This window comes from Gorilla gorilla, chromosome 7 (assembly GCF_029281585.2).
Source record: "Gorilla gorilla gorilla isolate KB3781 chromosome 7, NHGRI_mGorGor1-v2.1_pri, whole genome shotgun sequence".
NCBI classification, from domain to species: domain Eukaryota; kingdom Metazoa; phylum Chordata; class Mammalia; order Primates; family Hominidae; genus Gorilla; species Gorilla gorilla.
Window position 1 is genome coordinate 69,873,831 of NC_073231.2, and position 11,799 is coordinate 69,885,629.

The window sequence follows — 11,799 nt, forward strand, 5'->3', positions numbered from 1 at the left end:
CTTAGAGCCTTCTTCTTAAATAACGTCTGAAATGTATTGTTCTTTCAATTGTATTTCCTTGTTATTATACCAAAATCCTATTGATATAGTGATAAGAAATGTCAGGGGTGGTAGGTGGAAAACTGTTCTATAGACCTACAATAGTTCTCAGAATTTTAGTGAGCCTGTGCCCTTAGGATGTGACTTTCCCAATTGCTTTTTTGGTTAAACAGGAAGATTAGATGGAATGAAATTGGGTACTTTCCTTCTCGCCACCTGGAAAACTAAAATCAACTAGGGTGGGGCATTTCTTTTCTCTATGTCATTGAGGCTCTTGAAAGGTAACTTTCCTTGAGAGAGGACCTTACTCGTTGAAAAGAGCAAAAGGTATTGGCCTTATTTCCAGTTGGCTGCTTTTCCCCTCTTGCTGCCAGAAGCAGGAGGGGAGAATGTTAAAATTTTTCTCAGAGCTTCAGTTGAGAAACTGCTGGGGCTCACTGAGGTAAAACTCATAACAAACTAGGCCTCTTAGAGCTTTTATCTTTCAAACTTGACTACAGTGAACCTCTAGCAATTTGACTATTATAGTTTAAGATTTTCTACTTTAACATGCTTACAGTGAGGTTTCTGCACTTGGACTTCTGTTCTAATATGCTGTAATCCTCTGTGTTTGCCTGTGCTTTATAATGGAGATAAAACAAAGATGTTAATTGTAAACTAATACTATTTGGCAGTTTGAGGAAGAGGCATCTGAACAGATGCCTGAAGAACATGAACAAACCTGTCATATGAAGATGTAGGATCAGAATGTTCACGAAAAAGAAAAAGCAAGTGAAAACTTTTACAGTCAGAATGAGCTTGGCTTATTTAGAGAATAGGCGATGAAATAAACAGAGACTTGCAGCAAAGTAGGAGAGCAGCAATTGAAGAACCGTGGTTACACCGCAAAGGATATCAATGCTCACAGCATCTCAGGTAAAGACTAAGATAAGAACAAAAGAAATATTACAAAAATGCACTTACTTGTCAATCACTGAAGAATTAGAAATATTCACTTAAAATGTGGTCTATAGCTTTTCTTTTTAAAAAACTGGTAAGTTTGGCAACACTAAATAACATATCTTCATGTACTTTTCTGTTTTTCAGAGCGCTAGTCTACCCTGCCACCCTTATGGATAATATATTTCTGGACTTTGTAAGTACATTACTTAAACATTTTATAATCTCATAATTTCATAGTACTTTCTCTCAAGATATTGGTATATGTCCTAAATAAAAAAAAAATCATAAAAATATTTAAGATTTAAAATTCATATTCACTTAAGTTTGGAAAATGATGTTTAAAAATTTAGACTAAAAAGGTTTATTTGATTTTGTTTTTGTTTTAAAAATCAACTTTTTTGAATTATACTTTAAGTATACTTTAAGATACAGTACCTCCAGTTTTAGTGTATAGGTCAGCAAGTTTAATAAATATATAGACCTAAGCATTCCACCATAAACATTAAGCCATTTCTATCCCATATACAGTTTAATTATGCTTCTTTTGACTATATTCTCCCTTCACGTGAAAAGTTCCTGGAAGTCACTGATCACCTATCTGCAATTACAAATTTGTCTTTACTAAATTTTTGTATAAACAGAATAGTAAAGTGTGTTATTTTTATGTTGGTTATTTTTTCTTATATAATGTTTTTGAAATTTAATCAATGTACTGTGGTTATCATAGTTTATTTCTTTTTATTTCTGAGTAGTATTACAGTCTGCAGATTTATTACATTTGGTCATTTATTATCCCCTTGATAGATATGTGAGTTGTTTTTAACATTTTGCTTTACAAAAACAGACAAAAAAAATACATGTACGAATTTTGTATGGACATACTTTTTGTAATTATTATTTCTCAGTAAGCACCAAAGAATAAAATTTGTCTAATATATAAAATGATACACATTTATATAATATATAAAATGATATATAAATATGTAAGTGTGTGTTTGTGTGAAGTATCTGTTCTTTTAATATTTTAAGTATTATTCATGCTATCCAAAAAATGCTTGCCTTAGACAAGTTTTCAAGCATTTTTCTCTCTACCTTTTCTTTCTAAAAGTTCTATAACTTTTATTTAAAGTTAAGTGTAGTATATTTTTAAAGTTTGGCTTTTGGATGTGGTGCCAGGTAAATGTTACAGATCTTTTTCTTACTAAATAGGTATTCAGTTGTTCCAGGACAATCTGTTAAAACAAATTCTCTTCATAATTCCCCTGGCACTTTTATCAAAAAGTGTTTAACCACATACGCTATTATTATTGCTGGATTTTCTGTTTGGTCCCATTGAACAGTGTACTTACTCCCACACCAAACTGTCTTGACAGTTGTAGCTTTATAGTAAGTCTTGAAATAAACTAGTGTATGTCCTCCAAAATTTCTGTGCTCTTTCAAAATTATTCAATTCTCTATGTCTTGCATATTTATATAAATTTACACTCAGAATGTTAATTTCTACAAAAAGTACTTTCTGGAATTCTTACTGGAATTACATGGACTCTATAGACCAATTTAGGGAAAACTTATACGTTGACAATAGTGAATTTCCAATCTCAATATGTAATATCTACCCATTTATATAGGTAATTTTAAGTTTCTTTCAGAAGTGCCTTTTAAGATTTAAATTAAACATTTTTCTACTTACCTCATTAAATTCAAGTTTTCATATTTTAGACTTCTATTACAAATGATACTTCTAAAATTTCAGTTTCTAATTTTTGTTGCTATTTTATAGAAATATAATTATTTTCTGCATAATAACCTCATATGTTAGGACTTTTCTCATTTATTAGTTCTAGAACTATTTTTTGTGTAATTTCTAGTACATCCTAGATACATAATACTATCTATAAATAAAGATCTATTTAAGTTTTTTTGGGGGCGGAATGACTTTTATTTCTTTTAATGTCTCATTGCATTGGCTATGCCGTCCAGCACAATTGCTAAATAAAAAGAATAATGTCCTTCGTCTTGCTCCCCATTGTATTAGTCCACTCTCACATTCCTGTGAGCAAAAAAATCTGAGACTGGGTAATTTATAAACACAAGAGGTTTAATTGGCTCATAGCTCTGCAGGCTTTACAGGAAGCAAGAAGCATGATGCTGGCATCTGCTAGCTTCTGGGGAGGCCTCAGGAAACTTATAAGCATGGTAGAAGGCTAAGGAAGAACAGACACTTCACATGGCTGGAGCAGGAGCAAGAGAGTGGGTGGCAGGTGCTGCACACTTAAACAACCAGGTAGCCCAAGAACTCACTCATAATCATGAGAAAAGTACCAAGGGGATGTTGCTAAACCCTTCATGAGAAATATACCCTATGATCAATCACCTCCATGATCAATCACCTCCCACCAGGCCCCATCTCCAACCATGGGGATTAGAATTCCACATGAGATTTGGTTCAGGACACAGATCCAAATCATATCACCCAATTTAGCACTGTTTTACCATTAAGTATCATGCTTATTGTAGATTTTCCTTAGATGTTCTCTACAGATTGAGAAAGTTCTCTTCTATTTTAAGTTGGCAGAGTTTGACCATGAATTGGTGTTGAAGTTTTGCCAAAGGACTTGCATGCATTTCCTGTAATTATTATTCACTTAAAAAAATTTGTTAACATAGTAAATTACATTCAGAAATCTTGAACATTAAACCAGACTTCCATTTGCAAAGTGAACCCCAAAGGGTCATAGTGTTTTACCCTTTTAATATATCACTGGATTCAAGTCGTTAAAATTCGGTTAAGGATTTTTATTTTATATTCATAAGGAATATTTTGAATTGGAGGAATAATCTGTTGTTGTTTTTATTATTTAAAATTATAGTCTTTTCTTAATCTTTAAGTTTTTATAGGATCTCTATATTTTTTGCTTAATTCCTTATATTGGTAATTATTTGTGCAGTCTACCTAGAAGGACATACATTTTATTTCTTAAAAATACACACATGCAAATACACACAGTGTTTGGTATAATTGTGGGATTCTTTTATATTTTTGTAATTTTTTTACTGATTTCTGCTTTTTTTTAATACTTGCTTTAATTATATTTCTTTAAAAATATAGCCTTTAAGGTGAAAACTTAGGATCATTGGTTTTTGACCTTTTTTTGATATAAACATTTAAATTTCCCTATAGTCATTGTTTTACTACATCATATAATTTGATATCTTGTAATTTTTATTTCTGTTTAGTTCAAAATATTTTCAAATTTTGTTTGTGATTTCTTCTTTTATCCATGTATTATATAACAACAAAAACATATTATTAAATTTTTAAATATTTGGTGGTTTTCCAAATATCTGTTGGTTAATGCTTTGTAATTTATTACCTTTGTTTTAAGAGAATGTACCAAGTATAATTTCAGTTATTTGTTTCTATTCAAAAATGTTTTATGGCTCAGTGTATAGTCTATCTTGGTAAATGCACTGTGTGGATAGACGTGTATATTGTTGCTTGATTGAGTGTTAAATAGAAAACTTAATTAGGACAAGTTTCTTATGATTTTCCTGTGTAGTTGTTCTACCAATTAATGAGAAAGGAATGTTAAAATCTCCAACTATGTTTGTGAATGCGTCTGACTCATTCAATTTTTTTCTTCATGCATTTTGAAGATGCAAGCAAGTGCATTTAGATTTTTATAAATTCTTGATTACAGCTTTTTGAAATGATTTTCCTTTTCTAGCTACCTTTAAGGTTTTTTCTCTCTATAGCTATTTTGAACAATTTGATTATACTGTGGCTTTCTGTGGTTTTATTTGTTTAAGTTTGTACAGGTTGGTTAATAATTCTGGCTCTCTGAGCCTGTGGTTTTCATAGATTTGGAATATTTTCAGCCATTCTCTTTTCAAACATTTGTTATGGATGTTTCCTCACCTGAACTCTATTATACTTCCTGAAAATCCAATTACACATATGTTAGCCTTTGTACATTTCTGCAATCCACTGGGGCTCTGTTCATTCTTTTTTTTTGTTTTTTCAGTGATTTTTTTTCTTCACTGTGATTTAGGTCAACCTGTTTTTATTGTTACCTTTTGTCATTCACTGAATTTTTATTTTGCCCCGTCTATTGCATTGCTAAGACTCACCTAATTAACTTAAACTCAGATACTATTTTTAATCTCTAGAAGTACCTCTTTGCTTTATTATATCATCCATTTTCTCTTCTTGATATTTCTATTTTTTTTTTTCTGAATCTTTGAGCACTGGGCACATTAGTAACAGATGTGTGAAAGTCCTCTGCTAAGTCGACCCTTTTCGTAATTTATTTGTTCTTATGACCATTTATTTTGGTCAGAGTTTTGAGTCACATTTTCTCCTTTTGAATGTCTAGCAGTTTTGATTAAATGCTAGAAATCATCATTGTTACATAATTGTGCAAATTTTGGTTTCATCCTTTAAAAAGTGTTGGGTTTTTAGTACTGAGGTGTCAAATTACTTTCAAGTCAACTTGATCCATTCAAGGCTGTTTTAAGCTTTGTTAGAGTTGGTATGAATTAGTGTATATTGTAGTGATAGTTTGGCCCTGCCATTTATATATGACACATTTGGGTTTTCCACTGAATACCTTGGGTGATTAATCAGCACTCTCCATCCTAGCTTTTTATAGCTTGAACCTCTTCCCACCTTGTGAGAGCTCTGAGAATTTTTTAATTTTTGTCTCTTTTGTCATTCTTAATCATCCTCATATTTTTTTTGTTCTATACATCTCAGGCATTTCAGAGGAAATAACATCCAAACATATTTAATCATCTTCATCACTACTAATGGAGTACAAATCACAAACATTCCTGGTTGTATTATTGGAAAAGCCTCTAGTCTACCTCTCATAGACTGTTTTCTCTACTCAGCAGCCAGAATATTCCTTTTAAGTCAGAAATTATATTCATAACACTTCTGCATTATCATGCTGGGGATGCTATAACAGAATGTTATAAACTGGGAAGCTCAAAAAAATAAACATTTTAAAAAATAATTCTAGAGGGTGAGAAGTCCATGATCAAGTGGCAGCAGATTTTGTTCCCAATGAGGGCTCTCAGCTTGCAGACAGCCACTTTCATGCTGTGTCCCCACATGGCAGAGAAAGAGTGATATGTTTCTCTCTTTCTTTTCTCATGAAGATACTAATTCTACTGTAAGAACCCCAGCCTTGGCCAGGTGTGGTGGCTCACACCTGTAATCCCTGCACTTTGGGAGGCTGAGGCGGGTGGATCATGAGATCAAGAGATCGAGCCCATCCTGACCAACATGGTGAAACCCCGTCTCTATGAAAAATACAAAAATTAGCTGGGCATGGTGGTGTGCGCCTGTAGGCCCAGCTACTCGGGAGGCTGAAGCGGAAGAATTGCTTGAACCCGGGAGGCGGAGGTTGCAGTGAGCCGAGATCGTGCCACCTCACTCCAGCCTGGGGACAGAGCGAGACTCCGTCTTAAAAAAAAAAAAAAAAGAAAGAAAGAAAGAAAAGAAAAAAGAAAAACTCACTCTTGTGATCTCATCTAATTCTGATTACCTCCCAAAGGCCCCATCTCCTAATTGCATCATATTGGGAGTTAGAGATTTGACATAAGAGCTAGGGGATTGTTGGGGGGTTGGGGAGAACAATTCAGTCCATAGCAATTTTTTACACATAACTTCTCCAACTCCAAAGGCTTACCATTTAGTTTTAAGTAATAAATACACTTCTAATTGTATCTCATTATCTTTCCTTCTTCATTGTTCTCTCTACTTCAGACACTCAATTTACTGCTGCTCTTTAAATAAATCAAACACATTCTTGTCTCATTTCCTTCTATTTACTGTTACCTAAAATTCTGTTTTCCCAAGATATTCTCATGTATAACACCATCACTTTTTTCAAGTCTCTCTCACTTTATCATAGCCATAACTAACCTCTTTATTTATCATTTATAACAGCCCAGACTACCTAATGGACACTGTCTGTTTTGCTTATCTTATTTTGTTAAGCATTTCTCACCTTCTAATATACATTTTAACCTGTTTACTGTCATTCCTATGAACTACGACATAGGTTCCTTGAGGGTGGGTCCCCTTTCCTCTTTTAGTCATGTTGCCTCCCCAGCTTCTAGAATAGCTCCTGGGATATAGAAATGATTCAGAAACATTTAATTTATAGATGAATAAAGAATTGTACAGAGAATATTCTAGGCAAAGGAATCATAATGTCAAAGATTTCAAAACAGAAATAAACTTGATGTGGTGGAAGTTCCAGGAAACGTTGAGGTATTCTACAGTGTCGTGGGACAGGGGAGAGTGGTATGAATGACATTCATGAATTGGTAATTTAGGAATTTTGAAATCAAGATAAGAACTTTGGGTTACATTAATATATATTTCAGAAAAAGTTTTAGATTGGTGTCAAATATTTGAATCATTGTTTTCGTGATTTTTGTATTTTGTGTTGTGAGTTTGTAATTAGTTCCTTCCTTTAAAAAGTTTTGGGTTTTTATTACCAGGGAGTTAAGCTTTTTTGAGGTTAGCTTGATCTTTTCAAGGCTAGCTTGTAAGCTTTATTAGAGTTGGAGGTGATCAAGATTATTGGCCATAGAGATATCACAAATATAATGATTAAGTACGAAGAGGAGATTAAAATTGCAACAGTCAATAACTCTCAAATTTAAGTTTCTGTTTTTTCACATATTTTTTTCTTGAATGTTCTTCTGTATTTCTACTCAGATTTCTGCAAGTGAAGCACATATATTTCTTAATAAGATTTTCCCCATATTAATTATATTTATAAATATCCAAAAGCTTGGAAAGATTGCTTTGGCCTATTTGAGAAATATTTACTGTATATAGAAACTACTGGCAAGTTTAAAGAGGCAACCATCATTTTCTCAGAATCTTTATTCCTTCTGTATTTTGCCTTCCTCTTTCTGAGATATGTTAGATCATTACTTATTACATATCATGTTTGCTAAATATTGACATAATATTATACTGATAGATATATTATTGAGCAGCACTGCAAATTACAGATAAACATGAGAAAATCAATGTTAATATTGGCAAATGTTGGTGGAATCATAAATAAATTTGGAGATTTTAGTGTAAGTTAGGTTTGTATAACATAATGGGCTTTTCCTTTAATTTATAACATGTAAATTTGTGCACATGTAGCATCCATTGTATTTATCATTATAATACTTGGTGGTTATGTCTCATAGATTGTATTTCATTTTTTCAGGGTTAAATTTATGTTCCTAGAAATTTCTTTATGATATTTTAATTTTATTCTTTTTACTATTTGTTTTTGTAGCAGGAACCGAGTCAGTACCCAGAACTACAGGACTGTCAAATGCTTCTGAAGAGTCTCCTTTACTTCATCCTTCAGTTGCAATACATCATTTTTGTTCTTTTGCTTCTGTTATTTTAACATAGTCTACAGATATTTTCAAGAGCAGTCTAATCTATTTTTTTAATTGAACTTTATATTGACAAAAAAGCTATCTCAAATTAAAAAACAATGATGTACAATGGCTTCTGTCTTTGGTTTTATAATGCTTTCATCATCATTAGTCAGAACATTCTAAATGTAACATCGCTTGCAGGATTTTATTCAATTTTTTTGGTTTTTTTCCCCAAACAAAGTATGAAAGTTATAACTCAAAATAAGGCTTATATGGACAATGAATAAAAAAATCAAAATGTACCCCATAAATTAGTTTGGATTATTTTAGTAAGTATGATAATAAAATGATAAAATTTTTTCTTAACCAAAGTAGTCAATATAAAAGAGTTTCATAAAACCAGTGTCTATAATAAAATAACATCACTACATAAAATATAAAATTTGTACAATAAGAAGATAACATTGTGAACAATTTAGGCTAATAAGTTTTAAAATTTGGATTAAACGTACAAATTGGTAACAAATATCACTAACAAAAGAGGATATAATAATCAATTTTAAAAGATGCAACGTCCAAAATCTATTAAACTAATTCAGCATCGTTAAATCATTCCAACAGCAAAACAACAAAAATGTCATGCCCAGATGACTTTATTGGTAAATCATTTAAATATTTAAAAATAAAAAACAAGCAATCTTACAATAAATCTTCCAGATAATGGAAAAAGGTGAAACTTTTCATTCCATATATTTTTACGATCAGCTTAATCTTGATATTGGCAAGGACATTACAAGTGACAGAAAATATAGGTCAATATGTCTCAGGATAATACATATAAAAATCTTAAAGAAAATGTTAAGAAAATTAACACAAGGAACGAATATTTTGGCTGGGTGTGATGGCTCATGCCTGTAATCCCAGCACTTTGGGAGGCCGAGGCCAGTGGATCACCTGAGGTCAGGAGTGCGAGACCAGCCTGGCCAACATGTCAAGACCCCGTCTCTACCAAAAAAAAAAAAACAAAAAACAAAAAAACAAAAATTAGCTGGGCATGGTGGCAGGTGCCTGTAATTCCAGTTACTCAGGAGGGTGAGGCAGGAGCATTGCTTGAACCTGGGTGGTGGAGATTGCAGTGAGCCGAGATTGTGCCACTGCACTCCAGCCTGGGCGACAGAACGAGACTCTGTCTCAAAAAAAAAAAAAAAAAAAAGAATGAATATTTCATACAATACATCAATTTCTATCTGTATCTGAATCTTTATATCTGTGTATCTATCTATCTACCTATCTATTTACGTATCATGTACACATAACAAATCGAAGCTATGTTAGACTCTTCCAATAATGTTATGTTGGGTTCCCATTTGAGACAAGGAACAATCATAGCATCACGTCAACAGACTGAAAATACTTAGTAAAATTCAAACTCAGCTTATTACATAAATATTTGTAAACATTTGTTTTTTTCCCATAAAGGAAACATAAAAATCTGCAGCAAATATTATATTTAAAGATTAAATATTTTTAAATTTCCCCCATGTGACAGAAATCCACATTATCACTGCTTCTGTCATACACTAAACTATGAGATCTAGCCAACAAAACTGAGTAGAAAGAAAATTATATGGTCTAAACATTAGAAAGCAAGAAATTATTTGCGGATAACGTAGTCATGTATGTGATTGATCCCATAGAAACTTGAGATAAACCTTTAAAATGAGTTGATGCACTAGCCAGGTACACCAATTAGTTTTTTTGGTCTCAGTTCAGGCTGCCATAAGAAAACTTTGTAGACTGGGTGACCTAAAACTGAGAAATTTCACAATTCTGGAGGTTAGGATTTTCATATCAAGATGCCAATCAGTTTGGTTTCTGGTGAGGGCTTTTGTCCTGGCTTGCAGACATCCACCTTCTCACTGTGTCCTCACGAAAGAGAGACATCCAGTGTTCCTTCCTCTTTTATAAGGATACCAGTTCTATTGGATAAGGATTCCACTCTTCTGACTTCTTTCAACCTGAAACACCTCCTTAGAAAACTTATCTCAAATTCAGTCAACCGCGGGGGGCGGGTAGTACTTCAACATATTATCTTTGGGGAACAAAATTCAGCCCATAGCAATGTTCAAAATCTCTACATATCAAATTGCAAAATGTTATTGATGTAGATTAAAGAAATCTAAATAAATAATTTTCCCAGTTCATAGTTTGAAAATGTCTATATTATCAATGTGTTTATATTCTATAAAATAGTTTAAAAATTAAATTAAATCACCATCAAATTCAAGTCCATTCATCTGAAGAAATCACCATACATTTGTGTGTGTGTATATATATATGTATTTGTGTGTGTATACATATATGTGTGTACACACATACGTATGTATGTGTATATATATGTATGTGTACACACATACATATGTATACGCACACACGTATATATTTGGCAAAAGTAGCCCTGCAGAACAGTGAGGACAGGATAATTTTTAAAATTAGTTCTGTGTCTGCCAGCTACTTATTGGCACAAAAATAACCATGATTTCCTCATTCATAAAATCAGTCACAGGTTGATTATGAACATAAATATGAAAGAAAAACTGATAAAGTTTTTAGATTTTTTAAATTATGCTTTAAGTTCTGGAAAGGACATTTTAATAATATTATAGGAGGCAAAGATTTCTTAAACAGCATGTGAAAGAACTAAAGGTAATGGAAAAGGTGAATAGATCCGGGGAGTGAGATACCCACAGGGGGCTTTGAAAAGTTTTGACATCTTCCTAGCTATTGTAGGCCAGGGAAAGGACAAGGCCGTGTGTATGCATAGGAACAACTTGACAGGATCCTGTCTGTCAGCTCTGACTCACCTTGAGGCCCTGAGCAAACCATAAGTAATGGTTAAGAGAGAATTTTCAACTGCCTAAGAGTGGAAGGAGTGTCCCAACACTGACACGAGACCCCTTATCAAGAAGAAGTATTACAGTTCAAAGAATTTTAAGTTAATTTCTGGCCAACTAATAGCTCACCATTGAACAAACTGAATAGTGGTTGCAGAGATTCCAACAATAAAAGAATAGAGTTAGTCCAGGAGTCATTTAATAAACAGACATTGACAGAAACCACAACAATGAGACAAAACAAAGGAACTCATACAACAGACCCCAGGAGTAAGAGGGAATCTGATTTCTAGAGTTGCCTCATTATGTTATCTGAATTCTTCAGTTTTCAACAACAACAACAAAAATTATGAGACACATAAGGAAACAGTGAAATATAGTAAATAAACAAGAAAAAAAGCAGCCAATATAAATTGTCCCTGAGGAGGTTCAAATATTGGACTTACTATATAAAACATTTAAATCAGTTATTATAAATAAATTCAAAGAACTAAATAAAACCATGTGTAAAGAA

General features: G+C 32.6%; 1 long non-coding RNA gene across 1 annotated transcript; it reads left to right on the forward strand.

The window, feature by feature from the left end:
* Positions 1-734: 734 nt before the first annotated feature.
* LOC134759028 (uncharacterized) lies at positions 735-8,432 on the forward strand. The gene is made up of 3 exons (XR_010134879.1): positions 735-954; positions 1,126-1,174; positions 8,301-8,432. It is a non-coding gene; the product is annotated as an uncharacterized lncRNA (long non-coding RNA).
* The last annotated feature ends 3,367 nt before the right edge of the window (positions 8,433-11,799 follow it).